General features: G+C 38.8%; 1 long non-coding RNA gene and 1 other non-coding gene across 2 annotated transcripts in view; one reads left to right on the plus strand and one right to left on the minus strand.

Annotated features, from left to right (window-relative positions):
* The window catches only part of LOC119620479 (uncharacterized), a 52,927-nt gene that overhangs the window by 11,915 nt on the left and 16,937 nt on the right, over window positions 1–24,075 (minus strand). The window lies entirely within an intron of this gene.
* Window positions 4,456–4,656, plus strand: LOC119620542 (small nucleolar RNA SNORA73 family). Its single transcript, XR_005237022.2, has one exon. It is a non-coding gene; the product is annotated as a small nucleolar RNA SNORA73 family (small nucleolar RNA).

Raw genomic sequence — 24,075 nt, forward strand, 5'->3', positions numbered from 1 at the left:
TCTGGTTGCAAAGTATGGTAGGAGCACAGTGCAGCAGGCACATGAAAAAGCAGTACAAAAAAAAAAAAAAAAAAAATTAGTAGGAGTGAAAACAAAAGACATGAAGATCCTGAATTTTAAATTTCTCTTTTCAGATTGAAATATCACTGCTCCTAGTTCTGATGCAAAATTGAAAAGAGTGCACTGGGTCTTCGAATGGCAGATTGACATGGAGAAAGAGGGAAGCATGCCCAAGACAGCCTGGGGGTCAAGGCTGGGCTCAGTCATGCCTGGACAAGCCATGCGAGTTGTCTCTGGACTTGGACGACATATCAGAGGAGCTTTTTGAGAAGCCACATCAGCACCCCTGCTTCTATGGGCCACCAGGCTGTGGTGTTCAGCCCTTGCACCATGAAACTTTTTTTTTCCAGAAGCCAAAGCTTTGAGCATCTCCTCCCGTATAGAGAGTGTATATGTTTATGTCCATGTCTTCCACCATGTGAACGCATGAAACCACCACCTCAGATATCATAAATCCTCTCTCTCCCCCTTTCTGTCTGCCTGTTTATCTACAATCTGTCTATTTAAATTCTTTTTAAACAAGAAGGGAATATCTTTATGCCTGTTTGTAGGGATATTCTACATCCATCTGTTATTTACATCATTCGTTTTCCTGAGGTGTCTCCAACAAATCCTGGCTGGATGCACTGTATGTGTTATTAATAAAACAGCTGTAAAAATATTAACTGTACGGCCTAATTGTCAGCCCTGATTGGGAGCCAAGTTTATCCCCGGACGGATGCGGAGACTCAGAATTTGGGCTTCCATCCAGATCTGACCCTTGCAGCTCACTTTACATTTGATTCTTTGACCATTTAAGCTGTTCTGGCTTCTTTTTCCTCCCAGGGATCTGTGCACATCCGGCCTCCTGGCCTCCTGGCTCCTTCAGGTGGCGCTGGTCCAGCTTCCTGAATGTTCATGGCCAGGCCTCTCTCCTCCTCTCCCCACTTTTGTTAAACTTAACAGCCATATGCTAGAGAATCACCTTCCAGTAACTTAAAAGATGAGTAGAAATATTGTCAGCATTGCCTCTCCCTGCACACTAGTAGGAAATAGCATTTGGAGAGTCTGCATTGGAAAACACATCTCTATTAAAAGCATTGGGTTAGGATACCAGAAAACCCAGAGTGATTGGCTGCAAAGTGATACTTCCTTAGTATCTGGAATCAGATCAATCTCTCAGCCAAACCTTCTGGATAGGGAAGATAAATGAAGAGGTGATAATACATTTTATTTTTAATGAAGTGCTCAAAATAAACCAAATGAGGGCAGAAGTTGGCAAATGAGGCATTTTTTTACTGTGCCCTCCTTGGGATAGTTGGATTAACCCTGATTGGCTTATATACCTAAGTGAAGCTAAAGTGTTTACTGTGGGACAAGACTGGGAGGACAGACACTGCATAGAAAACAACTTGGATTCTGCCAGTATCCAGAAAGCCTTGGCGTCGTCTGCATCTAATTCTTAGGTGATGGCATAGAAGAACATTCTTAGGTAGGGTGGTGTGGTGGTTTGCTTCATTAAATGTGAAATACATAAATTATCTGCCAACATTTCACAGGTGAAAGGATGAATGGCACCATTCAAGCTCACAGTCCCAGTAACATTTAACATGGCTGTGATTAGCTGTCAAAAAGTTGGATAAGATTTGATGCTTTATTTTATTTTATTTTTTTTTTCTCTACTGGGACTTTTTTTTATGATTGCAATACTCCACTCAGTGAAGGGTTTTGGAAATTTTATAGGACTGGCCTTTGATTTTGCTTATTTTTCTAGAAAGATTTCAAGCAGGCTCTCCTGCCATATAAGATTACCTCTCATATTCTCTTAACCTCACATTTTCCAGGGCATCCCTGCGAATGTTTCCAAAAAGACTGCTTGTGCTGGGGTCACCATCCCAATTCTCATAACTATTAGTATTGACAATGTGGTCAGACGCTAATTGTTTGTTTGACTTACACATTTTTAAATAATCACTTGTAAGGGGAACCCATATTTTTGTCTCTAACAGAGGTAATGAAAATTTAAAAAAAGAAACCAAAAATTCGAATTACCATTCCTTAAAAGAAACTGCAGCAGGATGTCAATGAATTCATCAAATGCACTGCTGGACAGCTGAGCTCAACAGAAAATTTAACACTCCACTATCTTGCTTGAAAAATACAGATCTTTTTTTTATACATGGTCAATTGTCTTCTAAAAATGTCTGCATTGTAAAATGTTTTTGTCTAACAATTGGACTAGATTAAAATGACTTCATAGAGACAAACTGTTTTTAGCCCTGAAATAACTAGAAATTATTAGATATTTCAACAGCAGCTCTCCTTCTTTTTCTGCCTTTGCTTACCATATAGTTACCTGAGTTTAAATGTGTTGATGTTTCCTGACCCATATCTTATAAATGTATGACAAATTAAATGTCTTTTCAGTGAAGCAAAATGAAAATATTTAATAGAAATCTTAACTTTCATGAGAGCAAGAACTTGCTTTATCTACTATATGTGTCTCCCATAGTGCTTAACAGATAGCTGTTTGCCCATAGAGCTCAATATTCGTTGACTAATGACCAAGTTAATAAAATTCTCTACTTGGCATAAGAGGGAGGTCTAAGTTTCTTCCTGCTTTAAGCTTCTATATTACACTGTTAAATGGTAAAAAGACTTTTAGCAATTCTTTATTTTATTTAGATGTTAAACAGTGTTTGCTGAGTATTTTCTATGGCACTTAGCACAGTGGTAGGCACTGGGATGGATTCATAAATAAACATAAGACCTGCCTCCCACCAATAAAAATTATATAATTTGTTTGTGGAGCCAGGATATCACATAGCAGAAGCATTGTAAAATCTGGAGTGGAATGGTAGTAACTGCATGTAGGCAGATAGGGCATTCAATTTCAGAGAAAAGGGCTGTGGGATTAGTTACAAGACAAAACTTCATATGAAAGACAATGGAAGAGCTGGACCATATAGAAAGCAGAAAATGAGGAAGAAATAAGCAGTTTAAGATTGAAGACTTGGTAGACCCAACATATTCATTGCTGAACTTTTTGTCCTAAAGCCTAAATAGCAATAACAGATGGAGACTAACTGGTGAGCTCAAAGTTTGGTGATAATTCCAGCTTTTCTTATAATCAATGTTTATGATGTGAAAAAACGTCTGCACTCAAGTGTGTGGTATGCATTAATAAGTTACTGAATATGTTTAAGACGGAACAAACTTTATGTCATTGTTAATGTCTATTAAAATGTGGCATTCTGAGAAGGTGAGAAGTTAATTTTTGGTGATGGCTTCCAGAGGTAGATGGAATGAATAGTCCTAAAGGTATTCAATTACCAGAGAGAAGGCTACTGAGGAGATAAGTTCAACTCCCATGATTCTGGAAATCTCAAGTGAAAACAACTTTAAAAATGACAAATTCAGCAAATATTTACTATTTCAAACAAAACACCGACTTTCCATTACTTTTGATGGCAAAGAAGTGGAATTATTAATCTCAGAGGAGATAGCTTTTTGTTCAGGAAAATATTCTGATGCACTTTTTTTTTTTTTTAAATGATGCCCCTCTTGTCTTAAAAGATAGGATTAAAAAAAGAGAGAGAGCTAAACTGCACTACATAAAAAATTAACTGGAATTTGGGAACTGGTCACTGATGCCTCATTGGTGGTTGGAGAGGGCTGAGCAACTTGGCAAGAGGCTGGCAAGAAGCCTAGAAAGAAAAGACAGCCATGCAGACGTCCAGGCCGAGTGGATAGCTGAGGGGCTTTTAAGTGTAGTGGTGATTAATATTCAGTTGTCAGTGTTTCCTATTCTGAGTTGTGCTGAAACCATTCATTTCTATCTTTAAAGCTTTAGTTAAGATTTGCCTAGAGATGTATTGGGTGTTGGCAGAGAGTGGAGCAGTACTGAGCCTGGGTCAAAGTAGCGTAGAAAGAGGATGTTGGTTATGGGAGCTGAGACAGCTAATTTAGGGCAGGCTGCCCAATGACCAACCCTGGAGAACATCAGCCTTCCCTTGGGAATCCTCAAAGGTTTCAGGAAGAGTGTGGAGGACATGCATAGAGGCTTGAGCCATTTCATTTGGGTAGTAAAGAAAAGGGAAATATCAGGCTCCTGACATGTAGGTAACTTTTAGCCTTGCTGAGACAGCTGGATGAACAGAACAAGGACAACATATCTATCCATCCGTCAATTGATCCAATTATTCGTCATTCAGTAAGTACCAAGAACCTATTATATGTGAATCACTACATTACAAGAGACATGGTTTCTTTTTTTGTGTGCAGATTTTAATTTTGATAATTAATGTATACACAAAGCACATTAAAGAAATAAAACCCAAAGCTTCCAGGATGAGGTTGACTTTCTATGGGCCTCGGAGAATGACTTACATTTGAATAAGAATCAAAGGAGAGATTCCAACGTGGATACCCTGAGAAGTCACTCTCCCCAGGCTCTGTCTAAATGGCATAGGGGAGCATATGGTCTCATCCCAGGATGTACAGTCCTTTGCCACAAGTTAGAGATGAAGCTGGGCCTGGTGTATGCACCTGAATATTCCTACAGCTTCTGAGTCCTGTGGACAATGACAGAGGAGACAAACCACGCAAGAAATGTATCTAGTATAAAACAAAACTTTAAAAGAAAGAATTAAAGGAGGGAAGAATAACATTCATAGCAATTCTTGATATTTAGATACTAATTTGTAATTTTTCATGAAATTGCATGTATAATATCTGATCTGTCATCACAACTGCTCTTTGAAGCAGGTATTATTATTCCCATCTCTCAGAAGACAAAACTGAAGGTTATAGTTTGAGTAATATGTTCCAAAAACATAAAATTAGACCATGTGAGTGACTCAATTATCAGAGTAATTGTTATTAGTTTTCTCTCAGATCCAAAAATATTCCCTGACTTATTCATCATTTTAATAGTTTATATTAAAAGTGCAGGACATATAATGAAATTTAAACTAATGAAAGGCAGAAATAAGGAAAGATTACTGATTAAATCATTCATTCTTCATCTAAATAGCCAATTCCCCATTTTATATGATACAATTCTCAAAAATGTTACGGTCATGTCATTTTTCTGGGATGCATCACATAAGTGAGAAGGTATTTAACAGAGTATTTGGGTGTTGCTAAATGCATCTATTGCACACCACCTCTGCTTATTCCTATCCTAACATTATGAACAGTACTAAAGAAATACAAACTACAGTCTCTGCCCCAAAGAAACTTCTCATCCTCTACGTAGACGTTTTCCCCTTTCATGAAAGAACTATGGTGACTTTAACTTCCACCTAAGAGCTCAAACATGGAAACATTTTACCAAGTTAAAAATAAGCAATTTCTAACATTATGTTAATTACACCACGATAAGTTATCAAGAAAAAAAGCAGTTGGTGTAAGCATTTTCTTTCCTTACTCCCATTTTGAGCAGAAGTTAGCATTGTATCTCCAAATGTCCAAGTTATCCTTATTCCCATGTCTGTAGGGGAAATGGAAATTTCCTTTCATGACTTTATCCTCCTCATCCCACTCTCCTTTGGACCTTGAGTGTCATTAAGTTGGGTAAGGAGAGGCAGAACGTTGGCGTTTTGGGGATGAAACTGGATAGGAACAACTATATCCACCGGAAAGACAGAGATTCCTTAGAATTCCTCCAGCACAGAGAAGCCATAGACTTTCCAGCAATGGGCCACATTGTGGGCCACTCTCCAGTGAGGAACTGCTATGGGGTGCTGAGAGGTAGACACTGGACACATGCACAGCACTGACCTTGAAGGCAGCAATGAGCTTCCCAATGGGCGTGACCATAGCCAGTTTTGTTGGCTGCTGAGAAGGACCCCTCTGCAGCCTCCTGGAGCAGCTGCCTGAGTGTTGCTAGAATACCAGCACTTGACTAAAGGGACAACAGAAATAATGGTGACTCTAAGGAAGGAAATGTCCCTTGATTTTTCTCCCAGCACACACACAAAATCAATATCTTTTTAAAGGTTTGTGAAACTAGTTTCACTAGTCAGATATGTGGTTGCTCAGGGCAAATTTAATTTCATAAGGACTAGAAACTCCACATGTGCCATTCCTTGCCCTCAAGTGTTGTGTGGTAGAGTCACCTACATTTACAGGCAGTTGATCCTCACAAATCACGGATTTCCTATTTGGGGATTTGCCTACTTGCTAAAATTTATTTCTAATCCCAAAATCAATATGGGGGATACTTTCACAATTACTCATGAACATGGCCAGAGCAGTGAAAAATTTGAGTTCTCACACTCACGTTTCTAGCTGGATCAAATAAGATGATACTTCCCTTTCTTGTTTCAGCTTTCTCACTATAAACATGTGTCCTTTACATGGTCTATTTAGTGACACATTTTTTTATAATTTTCTGCTTCCTGTTGATGATTTTGCTGTTTAAAATGGTCCCTAAACATACTGCTGAAGTGCTATGTAGTGTTCCCATGTGAAGGAAGGCTGGGATGTATCTAATGGAGAAAATATGTGTTAGATAAGCATCCTTTAGGAATGAGTTATAATGCTATAATGTTATTGAGTTATGAGTTCAATATTAACGAGTCAACAATATATATTAAATATGGTGTCTTTAAACAGAAACACACATGAAGCAAGGTTACGTATTGACTGGTGGACAAAAATGTTGTAAACAGAAGCTTTCAGGAATTTAACCCTGTATTTCTCCTAAGAGCAATGACTCGGCATTTGCTGATTCAGTGTTTGTGGACTTTATAACTATCATGAATAATAAGAATCTACTATATTTACATATTCTTTGATTCAACCTATTATGTACAAAACATCCCATTAAGCAGCAAAACAAAAATAGGCAATAAATTCTGCAATTTCCACCAGATCCTAATATACTGTAACCATACCATGCACCACAGAACAGAATTCAGTGAAGGTTTTCTCATTCAGGAAGTGTTTTGGGCCTCATGATTATTTCTGGAAGTAAAGGAGATAGTTATAAGGCAGTCTCATTTATACAAAAGCTCTGACAAGAACCCTGAGGACAGCTCCGAGGATGTTTGTAGTGTGGCTTCAGTGTATTTGCGGTCAATGCTTCCTGTTATAAACACAGGACTCAGGCTTTCCAGGGGGCTCTGTGAGCATCTGATCCTGGACGAGACTTGGCATGTTGCATCCCAGCAAAGGAGTGTATGTAAACAGGTTGTAAAATAATCATCTTGAACCCTTCCAAATGTAGGCAAGGTTAACAAACAAAGAAAATGAATACACCTATGCCTATGAGAATGTTGCTTTTGCACCTGTATAAATTGAAAACTGATGAGTTTACAAAGTGAATGTGGCTAATGATGACTGATACTTGACTTACAAGGGTGGAGCCAAAAATGTCAGCCATTTGCTATGGGGTCAACTTTAAGTTCTGGAGAACTTAAAAAAGCAATTGCGGAAAGAAACAATTACAGTCTTCAGGTGAGCCTCATGGGTAACTGGGTTGAGTTCTAGCATATTTCCAAGACTTGGTAGCAAAATTATAACTGAACAGTAAAGAAGTAGTCTAGAAGGTAAGCACCAGAAGGATGAGAATTTTTGGCTGTATTGCTCATCCCTACATCCCTGGAGCCTAGAACGGAGCTTGGCATAAGGGAAGCACTCCATAAATACTTGTTAAACTAGGTCCATTTAACACTTGAATATGTTGTGATACAAGTGCTAGTGTTTCTGGATATAGAGCATCATGTATCCCTGTCCTGCTTCTCATACCTATGTTATTTCTCTCCCCAGACCAATCTGTCCCAGTCTCCACTTTGCCCTCTAAGCAGCCAGTGATTTTAACCCCAGAAGAAACCAAGAGAAGAAGCAGAAGCTCCATTGCTGGGCAGAAAGTCACCAAGTACTCATCCAGTCCCATGACCTGGGCCTCTATTCCCAGTGGTCCTGCTCCTGACCACTTCCAGAGGAGAGTCTATTATTTCAGAGCAATCACACCTCTGCCATGTAGAGGACAGACTATTTACTTACAGGTAATTGGTAGTATTTTGCATAAGGATCTTAGCTTATTTTAGCAAGGATGTCTTTGAGGTGATGGAGTTGTTGATTTTGTGGCTGCTAATGATATTTTTAAATTTAGAAATTTTTCCCTTTTATGTTTCATTACCCACTCAGAACCCAAATTTCTCTCCAGAAGTTTTAGGAGGCAGTAGGCAGGCTATTTGGGATAAGAACGCATGTTGTTCTATGCAGTTTTTCTCCATCCCCTATTTCAAGGATTCCTCCTTATAACTGAGTTTCTCTAAGCCTCTGTTTCTTGTCATACTTTTTTTTTGGAGACACAGTCTTGCTCTGTCACCCAGTCACCCAGGCTTGTGTACGGCAGCACAAGAGTGGCTCATTGCAGCCTTAACCTCTTGGGTTCAAGTGGTCCTCACACCTCAGCTTCCCAAGTAACTGGGACCACAGGCATGTGCCATCACACCCAATCAATTTTTTTTTTTTTTTTTTTTTTTTTTAGAGATAGGGTCTCACTATATTGTCCAGGCTGGTCTTGAACTCCTGGGTTCAAACAATCCTCCTACTTTGGCCTCCCAAAGTGATGGGATCATAGGTATGAGCCACTGCACTGCACCCTTGTCATATTTCTCTGGGGCAAACCCCCTTGTCATGCAGGTGATATGACTTTGCTATGAATAAGTAAAAATTTACCATTTGCACTTATTATTCACTTGCTGTATGCTGAGCTCTTGAAGGGTACCTGGACTGAATTGTGCCTCTCCCAAATTCCCATGTTAAAGCCCTAACCCCTAATGTGACTGTGTTTGGAGATAATCCTTTAGGAGGTAATTGAAGTTAAATGAGGTCATAATGGTAGAACCCCAATCTCACAGGCTGGTTCCTTGTAAGAAGAAGAATGAACATCAGAGCTCTCTCTGTCTGCAACGTGAAGACACAGCAAGAACGCAGCTGTCTACACGCTAGGAAGACAGCCCACACCAGAAACTAAGTTGGCTGACACTTGGACTTCTCCACCTCCAGAACTGTGAGAAATAAATTTCTGTTAAGTTACTCAGTCTGTGGAATTTTGTTATGGCAGAGCCAGCTGATTTAAAACGAAGGGATTTTCTACTTTCTATGTAATTCAATAAGTTTACAGATTAATTACAGAATTAAGAGTTACAACCTATATGTCGTAAGAGCATTAAAGCACATACAAGTCCTCTCATCTGCCATGAGATCTTATCTGTAGACCTCTCATCACATTCATCTTCAATTACAAAACCTCCAATTGTTGCAAAGCTCTCACCCAGACAAGATTTTGCATACGCTCATAGACAAGTTTTCTTGGCTACTACATGGAGCCTTCCTCTTGATTTCTTCTTGCACCTCTCTGGCAATTTTCACAGTGCATCCTCCAGAGTTCACAGCCTGCAGCTGTCTCCCTCAAGTTTCCTTACAGATTCCAATGCTGTAGAAGCACTGGAGTCTTTGAGGGTCCAAAATGGTAGGCGCCATGTTCTCTGGAATTCTCAGGCCACCTACCTACACCTCCTCTTACGTCCACTCTCCTTAATCACCTTCCACCCTACAGGAATCAGACATCGATCCATACTGAGTTGGGCCAGAGACAAATACAAATCTGAGTCACAACATTCATGCTGTCTCCACATGGAAACCTTCTCTCTCCAAGAGCCAGGCTTTTTTTCTGATTCTATCTTCCACCAGGTTAAGTTCTCTCTCAAGAGCTCCCTCACTTCTCCCTGCTACATTTAGTTGCATGTCTGGAGGTTACCAAAAGTTCAAATTATATATTGTTATGACCTTAGTTCATGCCTTTGAGATATATGTGTGTGTATGTGTATATATACACACGCATATATATACACACACATATACACACATATATACACACACACATATGTTTTAATATGTATAACCATTTTGATGATTTTAAAAGACTACTCAATCAGTGTGGGAAATTTGTAAAACACAAAAAATGTAAAGAACAACATAAAAAGATTAGAACCCTATCCTTGTTCTCCAGCATTATATAATTTCATCATTACATATTTCAGTATGTGTCTCTAAAATGTAATAACACTTTTAAAATACCACCATCACAATTTTAAAAAACTAACAAAATTAAGGCTGGGCATGGTGGCTCACAACTGTAATCCCAGCACTTTGGAAGGCCAAGGCGGGCACATCACCTGAGGTCAGGAGTTCCAGACCAGCCTGGTCAACATGCTGAAACTCCGTCTCCACTAAAAATGCAAACATTAGCCAGATGTGGTGGTACACCTGTATTCCCAGATACTCAGGAGGCTGAGGCAGGAGGATTGCTTGAACCTAGGAGGCAGAAGTTGCAGTGAGCCACTGCACTCCAGCCTGGGCAAGAGAGCAAGACTCTGTCTCAAAATAATAATAATAATAATAACAATAATAACAAAATTGTAGTTGTATTATTCATATCTAGTTAGTGTTTAAATATTATCAATTGTTTTGTAATCTTTTACAGTGTGTTTGCTTGTATCAAGATCCTGTTCTTAGATTACAATTGATTGTATTTCCCTAAGTCTGTTTAAATCTCTAAGATTTTGTATCCAATAGTTTTCCCTTACTATGTATTTGTTGAAGAAACCAGATTATTTGTCTGTCATAGTTTCCCACAGCTTGGATTTTGATAAATTAAATCATCAGGGTATCATTTAACATGTTCTGCTGTCCCCTGTGTTTCCTGTAAGTTTGCAGTTAGAACTAATAATCTGTGGTCTGCAGCCCGCAAACAATTCGTGAATATAATTCAGGGACACACTTGGGGAAAAAATGACATATGTATTTTTACTAACTTGCAACTAAAATTTAGTATGCTCTTCAATTAAAATAACAATAATTTTAATAGTATATGTGACTTTGCCATCAATAGAAATCCTATTTTCCTATCATATTCCAGCTGTTGCATAATATACCTAAATATTGTTTCATCTTACCATGACTTCAAAATTATTACAGCTATTGGACCTGCCTGTAGATCTTATTATTGAATATGTTGATGAAGAAGCCCCAACATATTGTGTGTGTTTGTCTGAATGTGTGTATCATATATATGGGTGCATACACATGCACACACATTTTTTTTTTCTATTATTTGAGTAACTGTATTTAACATAATCGAGTTTAGTTACTGACAGGGTTTGACTCTGTGTTCTCACCCAAATATCATCTCGAATTTTAATCCCCATAATCCCCAGGTGTTGAGGGAGGGACCTGGTGGGAGGCAATTGGATCATGGGGGCAGTTTCCCCCATCCTGTTTTCATGATACTGAGTGAGTTCTCATGAGATGTGATGGTTTTATAGTGTATGGTAGTCCCTCCTTCTCTCTGTCTCTCTCTTTCCTGCTACCTTGTGAAGAAGGTACTTGCTTCTTCCTCACCTTCTGTCATGATCGTAAGTTTCCTGAGACCTCCCCAGTCAGACGGAACTGTGAGTCAGTTAAACCTCTTCCTTTTATAAATTAGCCGGTTTTGAGTATTCCTTTTAGCAGTGTGAAATGGACTAATACCCTTAACAACTTTTGTGTTTTATTTTATGTCTTTGAAATATTATTATCAAAAGGGGTTTAACTGAACTCACTAGCTTGCCCAAGCCATTTGGAGCACAAACAAGTGAAGAATCCCTGGGTCTTGATCCTATGTGAGTTCTGATTTTTGTCTGGAACACTTTATAGGAAGTATTGTGCAGCACTCTTATGGACAGGCATATAATGTCTTGTTTCTCTTTTTTTTTGTAATATTAATAACCATTGATGATCATTGCCCAATCCATTAATGGTTACCAAATGGTGATATTCTAATTTTATAATTTCTTTTTTTATATATAGTTTAAATGTTTCTTTAAAAGAAAACATTGTAATCATCTATCTAATGACTTTGAGATGAATTTCATATAGGAAAGCAAGATAAATGCTGATTCTTTCCTTTCATTTTTCAGTTTTCAAAATATTGGACCGACTCCATAGAATCCTCCAAAGGGGGATTCCAATGAATTTTTGTTTTCTTCTCTTTTGTTTTCAATATCATTGTGAACTTATAGATGTAAATATGTTTTTGTGTGTTTTCAATGGTTGCACCTCTTATTCTTAGTGATACTCAACTGCCCCATGTTTGGCCAGAGGAATTTCTCAAAGTTGTCTCCTGAGTCCTTTTAACATGACCATTATCCTTGATAGCATCATTGCTCTCCAGAATGGCAAAATGTTCCAGATTCATATTGTTTATTTTCTACCCTAGACATGAAATCGTGTTCTGTTTATTTCAGTATGATATTTAGAAACCACAATCTGTGTGTTAAGAGTACCAATTGCTATTGTGTTGACATTCTCCCACTTCTAGTACTTTTTATCATACAGACCTGGAAAATATTTTTAAGATAAAATACAGCAACAATAATTTGGTCAATAGGATACTTTATCCTGTAAGTATACAAAATACAATCACAGAAAAACAGTATCAATATTATCATCACTAACGTAATTACATAAAACAGTTTAGCATTCTTTTGCTGTTCTTTTTGTTCTCGAACAGTATCACCCTAGGGATGAACAAATACATTCTCGAGTTTTAACATCATTTGAAATAATTCCTTTTTGTATATTTAGGCTATCAACTCAAAAACTAGTTTTTTTTTTATTTTGCTTTAGATTTTTAATGATCACTTTTTAAAAACACTTTTCTATAATTGTGTAAACATATTTTAAGTTTCCAAAAGTCCCTTTAACAAAACAAGATATAATCCGATAAGCCAAGCTCATACCCAGCCACCTCTACCTTGTTTGCTTACCATCCTTACAGATAAATACCTTTTAAAGTTTATTCTCTCATTAATTTTCTTAAATACAATTATTCAAATATGTGTATATATTAGCATTTCCCCTTTCTTAGATAAATGGTTTTATAATATAAACACTTTCTCCTCCTTGCTTTTTCCCTTGGGATTGTTCCAATGCAGTTTTGTAGAGATTTTTAAATCCTCTTTACAGCTGCATAGTATTTTGTCATGTGGATTTAGCAATTGTTTATTTAAACAGGTCCCTCTGGGTGAATATTTGGTTTATTTCTGATCTTTTACTATTACAATTGGGCTGCAGTGAATATAGAATGTATTTGGGCGGCATTTCTCTTTTCACGTCTGCCAGTGTGTCCTTATGATAGAGTCTTAGAAAGTGAGTAAATGTAAGTTGGCTAGATGTTGCCAAATTCCCTTCCACAGATGTGGTATCATTTTGCTTCCCACTAGCAGTGTAAGAGAGTGCCTGACTCTCCCACAACTTTGCCAACTGAGTATATTTTCCAAACTTCTGGATTTTTGCCAATCTGGTATGTGAGAAATGGTCAGGATATTATATTTTGCTTTTCTCTTATTAGGAACAAGGCTAAGCATATTATAATTAGGAGCCATTTGCTTTTCTTTTTTAAGAAACAGTCTGTTCATTTCCCTAGCCCATTTATCTACCAAGTTGCAGTCTTTTTCTTCTCTATTTTTAGAAGCTCTTTATATATTAGGCATGTTCAACCTTTGTGATAAAAGTTGCAGTTTTTTCCATTCGTCATTTTTTTACATTGCTTAGAGTATTTTCTCCTTGCAAACGTATTTTTTAAATGCCATCAAGTTTAACTTTTTCCTTAATGCTTCTGGATTTTGATAAGTAGGATGAGGTTTTCCTCATCCTAGCTACTGGAGGAAAATATCCATGTCTTCTCTTCAAACATGTATAGTTTCATTTATTTCACATTTAGATCTCCGAGTCTTTTGGAATTTATCCTGGCTTACAATGTGAGAAATGGATCCAATTTTATCTTTTTCCATATGGCTATTCACTTATCCCAACACCACTTATTTAAAAGTCCATCTTTTCACCACCAATTTGAAATGTCACCTTTATTGTGTATTAAATTTCCGTACGCAATTGGGTCTATTTCTGGAGTTTCTATTCATTGATCTATCTATTGGTGTGTGTATATCCTTCTGTATTAATTATAAAGGCTTTATAATGTATTTAATATCTGATATAGCCAACCCCTCCCAAACTCATTGCTCCTCTTTTACAAGAACTCCTGACTACTCTAGCTTATTTTTTCTTCTAAATGGCATTTTTGAATGACATTACATTTATAAATTAACTAAAGGAGAACTGACTGTTGTCTATCCACAAAAGTGGCATGACTTTCCATTTCTTCAAGTCAACATTTACATTCTTCAAGAGTGTTTTTAGCTTTCTTCACATAGATTTTGTACAATTTTTGTTTCTTTTTATGCTTAGGTTTATCATTACTACTATCTTAAATAAATCTTCCATATATGCTCTAACTACTTTTAGTTTGTATATGAAGGTTGTTTATGATGATATTTTTTCTATCTACTACTTTACTAAATTCTTCTACCACTTGTGGTTCTTTTTCCATTGAGTTTTTTGGGATTTCCAGATATATACATGTTTTCTGCTACTAGATACGTTTTCACTTTTCCTTTCTATTTTTTATGTATGACAGATTTTGTCCTATTTGATTTTTACTAAACACCCTATGAGCATTACACAAAAATATTAAATGGTCTTTGAAGCACAATTTTAATGGTTGCATGTATTTTACTATTTCGATACACCACAACTTATGTAGTCATTTCCAACTTGAAATTCAGGTTTCCTCTTTTTACTCTTATAAATAAGGATGCAATGAACGCCTTTTGTTTAAATATATTTGTGCTTCTTTCTGATTAGATCTTTAGCGAATATTCATATAAGAGGAGTCACTACATCAAATAGCACGCCAACTTTTAAGAGGTTTTAAACACATAATTGACAAAATTCCCTCCAGAACAGATGAACCAAGGTACACTTGAACCAGCAGGTGTGTCTTCCTTCACTATATCCTCACAAATCTAGGTATTTAAAGAGTTAATGACCGCTCAGTAGGCAAACAATATCTCATCATTATATGACAGGTTAGTTGAGCAGTCTCAACTCAATGTGGCTATATCCATGAAGCAACTGTATCAGAGAAAGGGAGTGTGAGGGAATATGGCCAGTACATTCTACTTATAGGGACACAATAGCAATATTTTTCCTGTGGGGTGTTAGTACTTTTCTCATTTTGACTAACCAGACATTGATATCTCTGCATGGCAGGCATTCAGGTTCTGGTTCTTCCAAGGAGTGATGTAGTCTTTTTGGCCTTTTAGAGCTCCCATTGACACACTTCCTTGCTCCAGGAAATCAGGCTTAATCTCAATCTCTATAAATCCCTCTCAGTCTCCATCACTGGAATCATCTCACCCATTGGGCAGGCTTTTTGAGCATGTGAATACTAGCTACAGTTTCTGGTGTCCTCTTGACTCACCAGAAATGTGTGCATCCTTGGGGATACCCATTGGTGGAAGTGCAGGCTGCTCCTTGGCCACCACATCTTGTAACTTTCTTGCATTTCTCATCCTTAATTGGATAGGCACAGCAGCAGACCAGAAAGCCTGTTCCTCCAGAAGCGGAGTTCTAGCCAGGAAAGTGAATACCAGTCTGCAACTTCAACCTCAATGGGTGACTATCTGTGAAGCTCCTCTGCTGGGGGACAGTAGGCAGCCTCTCCCTTGCCCATTGGGAGAAAAGGGAGTGACCTTGGGTGAGTAACAGTTCCACACTGCCTGACCACTCCCAGGGTTGGTCGTGTCCCTCATGCCTCCTTCCCAGTCCTCTGCTTATATAATGATGATGTGGGGTTGGGGTCTGGCTGTTCTTTTACACGTCGAGCACTTAGCACCTGTTGTTTTTGGCTGTGGGCCTAGTGCTGACTCCAGAGCAGCCGTAGAAGCTCCCCTCCACATCCTACTACGCTTGTTTTTATTTCTATTTCTTTGCTTAGTAGTAACATTAGATGTTTTTCACATGTTTACTAATGATCATATTTCTTCTTTTATGAATTGCCTGTTGTTTATGGCTGGTGATTTGTTTTTTATTTTCTTTCTCTCTATCTAGCGAAGTTTTCTTCTTGGGAAATAAACTCACTGAGTTTTCCAGGCTGCATAACTTTATAGCCCCACTGGTTCTGAATTTAACACAGTCGCTTTCCAATTGTAGTTTCTGCCTTTAGGGTGAGAGTATTAATATTCAAGACACAATGAGCTAAGAAACAGGATACACAGATCTACTATTTGATATTCAGCATCTGGTTAATAAATTTGTGCTAAATATGCACAAACAGTGATATACATATTAACATGTATGCATGACCACCTATTATATAAAGATACGACATGATGTTCAATATCAGCTTTTGCCTCCCATTAAATTTTTCCGTAGCCTCTCATTCATTCTACCTAATAACAGCAATCTTAATCAGAGTATTGATTTATAACTCTACCAGGTGGCAAAAGGCTTTTCCAAGTGACCTCTTGGGGATCCCTTCTGGCTATCTTCTGGAAAATAGGAGATTAAAAACATGTGTGTTCCCACAGTGTTGCATTCTGAAGATGTTTCCTCTCCTAGTCCTGCTCCATGTAAGTTATGTAAGACTATGGAAATCAACAAAGAGCAATTCATGCCTTGACTGGGATTATTGTTGTTATTGTTTTTAAGGACAGACCTAAAATTGGAAGAGCAACTCAAATGCAAGCAGTTTGTACATACTGCCAAGCTCATAGAAAATTCACTTCTGACTTTTCTGCAAAGGATAGAAGTGGATAAAAATTCTTGGTATTTTGTGAGTCTATTAACTCTTGGAGATGGAAATAAAATGGATTTAATATAATATCCTTACATCTTAAGCCATCAGAGCTTAACCTGGGAAGCTGAACCTGAAATGTGGGAGGACTAGGAGAAAGCCCAGGGCTTGCAGCACGAGTGTGTGTGGCATTTTGATGTTACTATGGGGATTGCTATAGTAACAATTCCACTCACCCTTAATTTATTAAGTTATTTTATTGTGGAACCAAAAGGTAAACCAAACATTCAACGAAACAATAGCTTTTAAAGAGATTTTGCTGTTTCTGCAGCCCATGCCAAATGTTTCAATGAAAGTACTTTGAGTGGAAAAGACAATATTGGCAGATAATTTAATACAATTGCAGGAATGAGATTCCTCAAGGTTTCCTCTGAGACTGAAAAAATAACAGCAGATCTATGTCATAATACAGTGTCGAATCTGAGAATTTACCAGCCCTGAGACTCAACCCTCTGAGACAACAGTGGAATTATCCTTACTCTCCCATACCCACCCTTGTTCTTTTATTCCTTCACTCCTTTAGAAAACAGCCTCTTTCCCCCACCTCCACCCCATAGACAGAATGAGAAAAATTCAGCTGACCAGCAAAAAAAAAAAAAAAAAAAAAAAAAAAAAAAAAAAAATGACCTTAATCTTGATGGGTTTAAAGGCTTTAAGTGCAGTATCCCACCCCTGGAGCCTCAGCAGGCCTACAGTTAGAATAGAGGGCAAGAGAAATAGGGAACTTTGGGAGAGGGATTGAGGTGAAATTTTCCTGCCCTATCCTTGGATCCTGTGTTCCTGGTCCCTTGAGGGTCTCTACCAGGGTGGGTGGATTCTCCTGGAAAATGTTCATAGACTTTATGAAAGCAAAAATAAAAGTAGGGGGGGTGTTGAACAAAAGCATGTGTTTTGAGGTCTGCCCTACTGTCATGGAGCTTCATGGTAAGAAGCTCCTTGGGGGGTGGGGTTGCATAAAGGGAAAAAAAAAAGGAAACCAAGTAGTATCTAGGAAAGGCAACTCTGAAAAACCAACCCACATCCACGTAAGAGCACAATAATATGAAAAATGCAAGCAAGTGACCACTTCGCTTGGCCCCTGCACCTCCCCAATTCTAAGGGAGAAGGCTTCACTGCTTTTTTGCTTGTCATTGTTATGATTCAATCAATTGTTTTAGCACATAGAAGACAAGGTTTACGAAGAGAGGCTGTCACCAAGATCAAAAACATGGATAAGTGGAGATAGAATCCATTTAGACATGGTGAGCAAAGGACAGTCTAAAAAAGAGTTTCGGGAATCAGAGCAAGTGGTGTTCTGAGCCTTTCCCACGCTGATTCAATCAACTCACACAAGTAATGGCCCTTAGAAGTCACTGTTTTCAGGACCGTCAACATTCAAATGGGAAAGCTAAGACACAGAGAGGATAAGGGGCTTTTCTACAATAAAATGTTCAATAAAGAAAGGAGCCTGAGGTCAGGAGTTTGAGACCAGCCTGGCCAACATGGCAAAACCCTGTCTCTACTGAAAATACAAAAATTAGCCAGGCATGGTGGTGCGCACCTGTAATCCCAGCTGCTTGGGAGACTGAGGCAAGTGAATTGCTTGAACCCGGGAGGCAGAGGTTGCGTGAGCCAAGATCATACCACTGCACTCCAGACTGGCAGACAGAGTGAAGTTAGACTCCGTCTCAAAAAAAAAAAAAAAAAAAAAAAGGAGCAGGATCAGGAACCCCAGCAGCTGACTCCAGAGTCCATATGCTTACCTAAGACTCTGTCCTGCTCCTCTAAGTCAGCACGTGAAAAACAGAAGCAAATTGCAAAGCTGCTTTCTACTAAGTTGGAGGAAGAGAAGCACAATGGGGAACAAAGATTTGGCTAATGAAGGTACGTGTGCTCTAACTGTGGGCCAACAGCAGCACATGGCCTCCCAGGGGCTGGAAAGCCAGCCAGGCAGAACACCCTGAATCTCAAATGAGGAAAAGCAGGCACAAGACTGCACCCTTAGGATGCTCTAAAATGCACTGAAGCCTAAGCAGACTTTCTCCTAAGCCAAACCAAATCTTTTGGGCTCCCCTTGTATATCTTGTTTATGGGAATAGAATAAGATATTATTTCCGTTTTTTCCTCCTTCACAGGTTGGAAAAGTCAAGTCCTATAGAAAGAAAGAATCAAACATTTGGATTCTATATTGCAATCATCAGAGGTAGCATGAGAAGCCTAGAAATCTCTTCCTGCAAGTCGGTAGTAGAAGCACATTTAAAACCTCACATGCAAATTCTTGGCAGCTTCGAAGAGAAACAGAAAACGTCTAAAAATCCCAGGCTCTATTCTACTTTAGTAAAAAGTTTAAAAGGCTCCTGGCCTCATTTTGGCAAGCTCCCAGTTATTTTATTTGGATCATTTGGTTATATTTGGTCTTGAAAAGTTTCAAGGTTTTCTCCACCAGTGGCTTAAAAAATTAAAGCAAGGTCAGATTAGGCTTGTCTGGGGAGCTGAAGATAGAAAGGATAGGGTTTAAATGTGCCAGTGTTAGGACCCAGTAAGGGGAGGAAGTGAGAGGAAGCAAATGAGCTTCCAAAAAGAATTCACATATGGACGATACATGAGTGTTTGCTCGTGCTTGCGTGTGCACACGCATGTGCAAGCACGTGGGCAGAGGCGACTGCCACTAAGGAAGGACTAGTTTCCCTCAACTATAATTAAGCTTCCTCTGGGCTGGGGTGTTTGCTCGTCAGGCATATTTCCTTGATTCTCAGAGCTCTACTAATCATGCAAAGTCTTTTGTGCCTCAGAGACCCCAGCTCTCCTTTCCCCATGGCCAGAGTCTGGGAAGCCCCACATCATACTAAGTAGGAAATTACTGATCTCCAAGGATGAGTTAGTATGGGAAAAAAATTACAGTACTTGGGAAGTATCTAGAAGTCTCATAGTCCCATGCCTGGGGATATAGCATTGGGGAAAGAGAAAGGCCAGGAGAAGGAAGACAACAGAGAATTAAGCACGCTAAATGTCCTTACGTTTTATAAGGTGCAAACATGAAGCTAGCTGTACTTTGCCACCACACAGTAAATATAAGATTACTAGGCAGTTATATTTAAACATTACAGAACCTCTGAAAATAATTGCCATGTTCAGGGCAGTTTCTCAATCCCTTGATAACAGTATAGTTTAATGGATAGAAACAACTATATCATTTATTCCTCTTACATAAAACGCCACCAACCATGTAAGTACATGATCAATAATAGAGGTTTACAGTGGGTGTGCAGTCGTCCTGAGAGCTACAGCTTCGTGTAAAGTAATCAGAGGTAAAATGAGAAGCAAAAAATATGGAAAGGAAGTGCTTCAGCAGAGCAAGGACCCAAAGGCTTCTCAGTGTCTTTATTTTTATGGTGTACAAGGAACAATGTGAAAGCTAAACTTGGAACTTTTAAGAGATTTGTAAATTAGCTGTAAAATGTGACAGCTAATTGGATTCTTCCATTTAAGGTTTTGGATGTAATCGAAATGAGGATTGGGGCTATAGGAGGGATTTGGGGGTGGGTGGAAAGAGGGGACACTTTGGAGATGAGATTTCTCTTTTGACTTCTGACCATTTTCCTTTCTCACAGACCTGGGTGTTAGGAAGAAAATTAAAGTGGTTTGGTGGCAAGCCTGGAGCCTTTTGTAGGTGTTAATTTAACTGAAAGAGATATTCCCAGGTCAGCCATTATGTAGTCTGAGCAGCATTTCTAATATTGAGTCAATAATTGACCGCTCTTCTGAAAAACAGATTGCAGTTTCTAACGGGAAGAATGCGGGAGGGGTTGCTTTGAAAGAGGTGAAGGAAGCAGAGTTGAAGAACTTAACCTGCTCCCAGATGTCCACAATGAGACTTCCTTCATAGAGAGGCACAAACCCCCTTCTGAGATCACCTGGTTGCACTGTATCTTAGAAGCAGACAGCCTTTCCTTTTTTAATAATTACTAGAACCTATTGAGGGCTTACTATGTTCCAGACCCTGTGGTAGCCGCTTCACTTGATTGATATCATTATTCCAGATTATGACAGAGGGAATTGAAGTTCTGGGAGGTCACGTTGTGTGGCCAAGGTTACCCAATGTGTTAGAGGTAGGGCTGAGGTCCAGCACACATCCTCCAAATTCACAGTGTTCACTCTTAACCAGAACTGCTTCCCTTCTCATCCAATGCAATAATTGATTCCATTTAGTCAAAGGAGGGCAAGAGGGACCATAACATACCTTGATTTGCCTAGAGATATCCTACCATATAGTTTTTTCTTTTACATTTGTGAGTTTATATAAAAGTTAGAAATTACCTAGGGAAAAATGTATTAACCCTACTGTACAGAAGAGGAAACTGAAACTCAGAGAGGTTAAGCCTCACATCCAGTAGGTAGTGAAGCCAAAGTTATACACCTGACTCCCAAACATCTACTGCCTTTGTAGTACACTGCCTCCTACAAGGCTAAAGTAGCCAGCCCAGCTAACCATCAGGAGCCTATTTGCTCTAACTCACATTTACAGTAAGTGAAATAAAAATCTACCTTTTTGACTTGTATTCTAAGATGTCAATGAGCTATGAGATATCTCAGAGTTCTCCATGGGGGAGGCTGATTCATCTCTCAGCTCTGTCTCCTCCTCTGTGGTCAGGCTAATGTCTTCATTGGTAGTCATAAAGAGCTTCTTTGCTTTTAATATTCCCTCTGTCCTTCCTTAAGTCCAAATTCTACCCATGCTTGAAGGCTCCGCTCAAGTTTGCCTTGCTCCTTGAAGCTGTCCAGGATTGCTTTTCCCATATTTCCCATATAGTTTCCATTCTTCCCTGGAGCTCCTGCAGTGCCTATCAGCACATTGCCTGTGACGGTGCCCTGGTTTCCATTTCCTAACTCCTCAAAGGCTCCAGGAACTCTGTCTTGTACTTTCACTTTTTTGAGCTTTCTTTTAAACATGTTTTTAATTGACATATAATAATTGTACATATTTATGGGCTACAGAGTAGTATTTTGATACACACAATGTGTAACAATCAAATCAGGATAATTAGCCTTTCTATCACCTGAAATATTTATCATTGTTTTGCACTGGGAACATTTAAAATCCTCTCTTCTAGCTATCTGAAAATATACAATAAATTATTGTTAACCATAGTCACCCTATAGTGCTATAGAACACTAAAGCTTTTTCGCCCTATCTAGCTGTAATTGTGTGTCTTTTAACCGGCCTCATTCTATCTTTCCCTCTCCCCTACCCTTCTCAGCCTTCAGTAATCACAATCCCATAACATGCCTATGACAAGATTGGGTGAGTTGGGATTGAATTAAGCTGGCATCCCGCAAACCCTTAATATATATACGGTATGGAAATAAACAGGAGGGAGAAAAATAGGAAATAAATTATGTTCTAAAGAGATCATTAAAATAGTAAGGAATAAGATTAGGATTTGATGGAGAAAATGGTATCAGAGAGGGTACCTGGGAGTCTTCTTTAGTATCTCAATACAGAACTAATTTCCCTAGCTCAATAATCCTCAAACTTGAGTGTTCATCAGAATCACCTGCAAGGTCTCTGACAACATATAGCACTGTTTTTTATTTCCCCCTGCTGCACAGAGCTTCTGATTCAGTAGGTCTTGGGTGGGGCCTGAGAATCTCCATTTCTAACAAGTTATCAGGAGACGCTGTTGCTGCTGGTCTGAAGACCACTCTTGAGAACCACAATGATTCTCTACTGTGGCTGCAGATTATAATTACCTGCGATGGGGAACAAGTGTAAGCAGCCTACTCCACATCAGGCCAATTAAATCAGAATCTCTGGGGAGAGATCAGTACAAGGAAGCTCTTCACAGACATGATCCCTCCACTGGCTCACCTCTTAAAACTCCGAAACCCCTGAAGTTTCCATTGTGTTGTTTGTTTTCTAGGAATGAACTTGGTAAATAATCGTTCAGTAACTGTTTGTTGAAGAAAGAGAAGAACTATGGTGGGTCAGATGAGAGGAAAAAATCACTCTGCAGAGATATGGCACGCAGGGGACCACCTCTGAGACTGAGGCAAGAGTGTACCTGAAATGCCAGGGATTCGATCTAGGTCCTGCTGTTCCCTGGCACAGAAAGCCAATGACTGACACAATGAGTATTGCCAAAGAAGGCTTTCATTGAGTGCTGCAGCCAAGGAAATGGGAGATCAGTTTCAAACCCATCTCCCTAAACAACTAAAAGTAAAGGTTTCTACAGCAGGGAAGAAATGTAACTATGCATGGGAAAACAGGAACTAGGGAGGGGTCTTGAGGCAATCTTGATGAATGAGGGCTCTGGCATCCCATTGGCTGGATACAGTTATATGATGAGTTTCTGTTCTTTGACACTTTTTGAAAGGCCTGAGGGGCCTTTCCTTATGAAGAAACTCAGATAAAACAAATGTAAGTTTCAAACTTTAAGACTAGAAGGGTCCATTTCTATGTTACTATAGGAAAAGAAAAAAGCTGCCTATGGGACTATTGGGTTGGTTTCAAGAGGTTATCTGAAAGGCAAGGCAGCCTCCATAAGTGCTTATTTTATTTTCTTTTGAAAATGTCATTGTGTTCCCAAGATCTAGGCTTATGATCATATGGGTAAGCTTAGATCATACAGTCTGTCCACTCTACCCAGACCTAGAATCATACAATCAAAGATATACAGAGTCAATGGGGTAATATAAGTGAGTGGAGTTGGACTGGAGTAAGGTCCATGGAGGACTGCAACTAAATGGGTACATCTTGTCTGGAGCTGGACTAAATCATTGTGAAGCATTAAGTCAGATTTTCTTAGTGTGTTATTTATACACCCTCCTGGCATATGAGTGACAGGAAAGTCAAAGTCATTGACTTTCTAATATTTATTGAGCACCTTCAAATACTTTTTGAGTGTCTACTATTATTGGGCAGCTACAAACACTTATTGACCATTTGCCAAGCACAGTGCCTAGCAAGTTCTTTTTTTCTAATCAAATCAACAGGTTCGACATCCCAAGGCTCAAATGATAACAAGTCCATGCCTTACTTGTGTCAGTTCTCTTATTGAAAGAGCATCTCCTAACCATCCTACCAATAAGGTAAAGGTGTTATTTTGAATCTGAATCAAAAAGAACCTTCTCCATAAATCTCTTCCTCACTAACTGCCCCATACCTTATTACCTTTTCTGGGTCCTTCCCTTAATAATTAGCACTGAGCTCACAATTATTGCTTTTTCTCTTAACACGTTGCTTTGTAATTGTCCCCAAGATCCCCTCCTATTTTTATATATCCAGTTTACTAAATCATTCC

Source organism: Chlorocebus sabaeus, chromosome 18 (genome assembly GCF_047675955.1).
Source record: "Chlorocebus sabaeus isolate Y175 chromosome 18, mChlSab1.0.hap1, whole genome shotgun sequence".
NCBI lineage: Eukaryota > Metazoa > Chordata > Mammalia > Primates > Cercopithecidae > Chlorocebus > Chlorocebus sabaeus.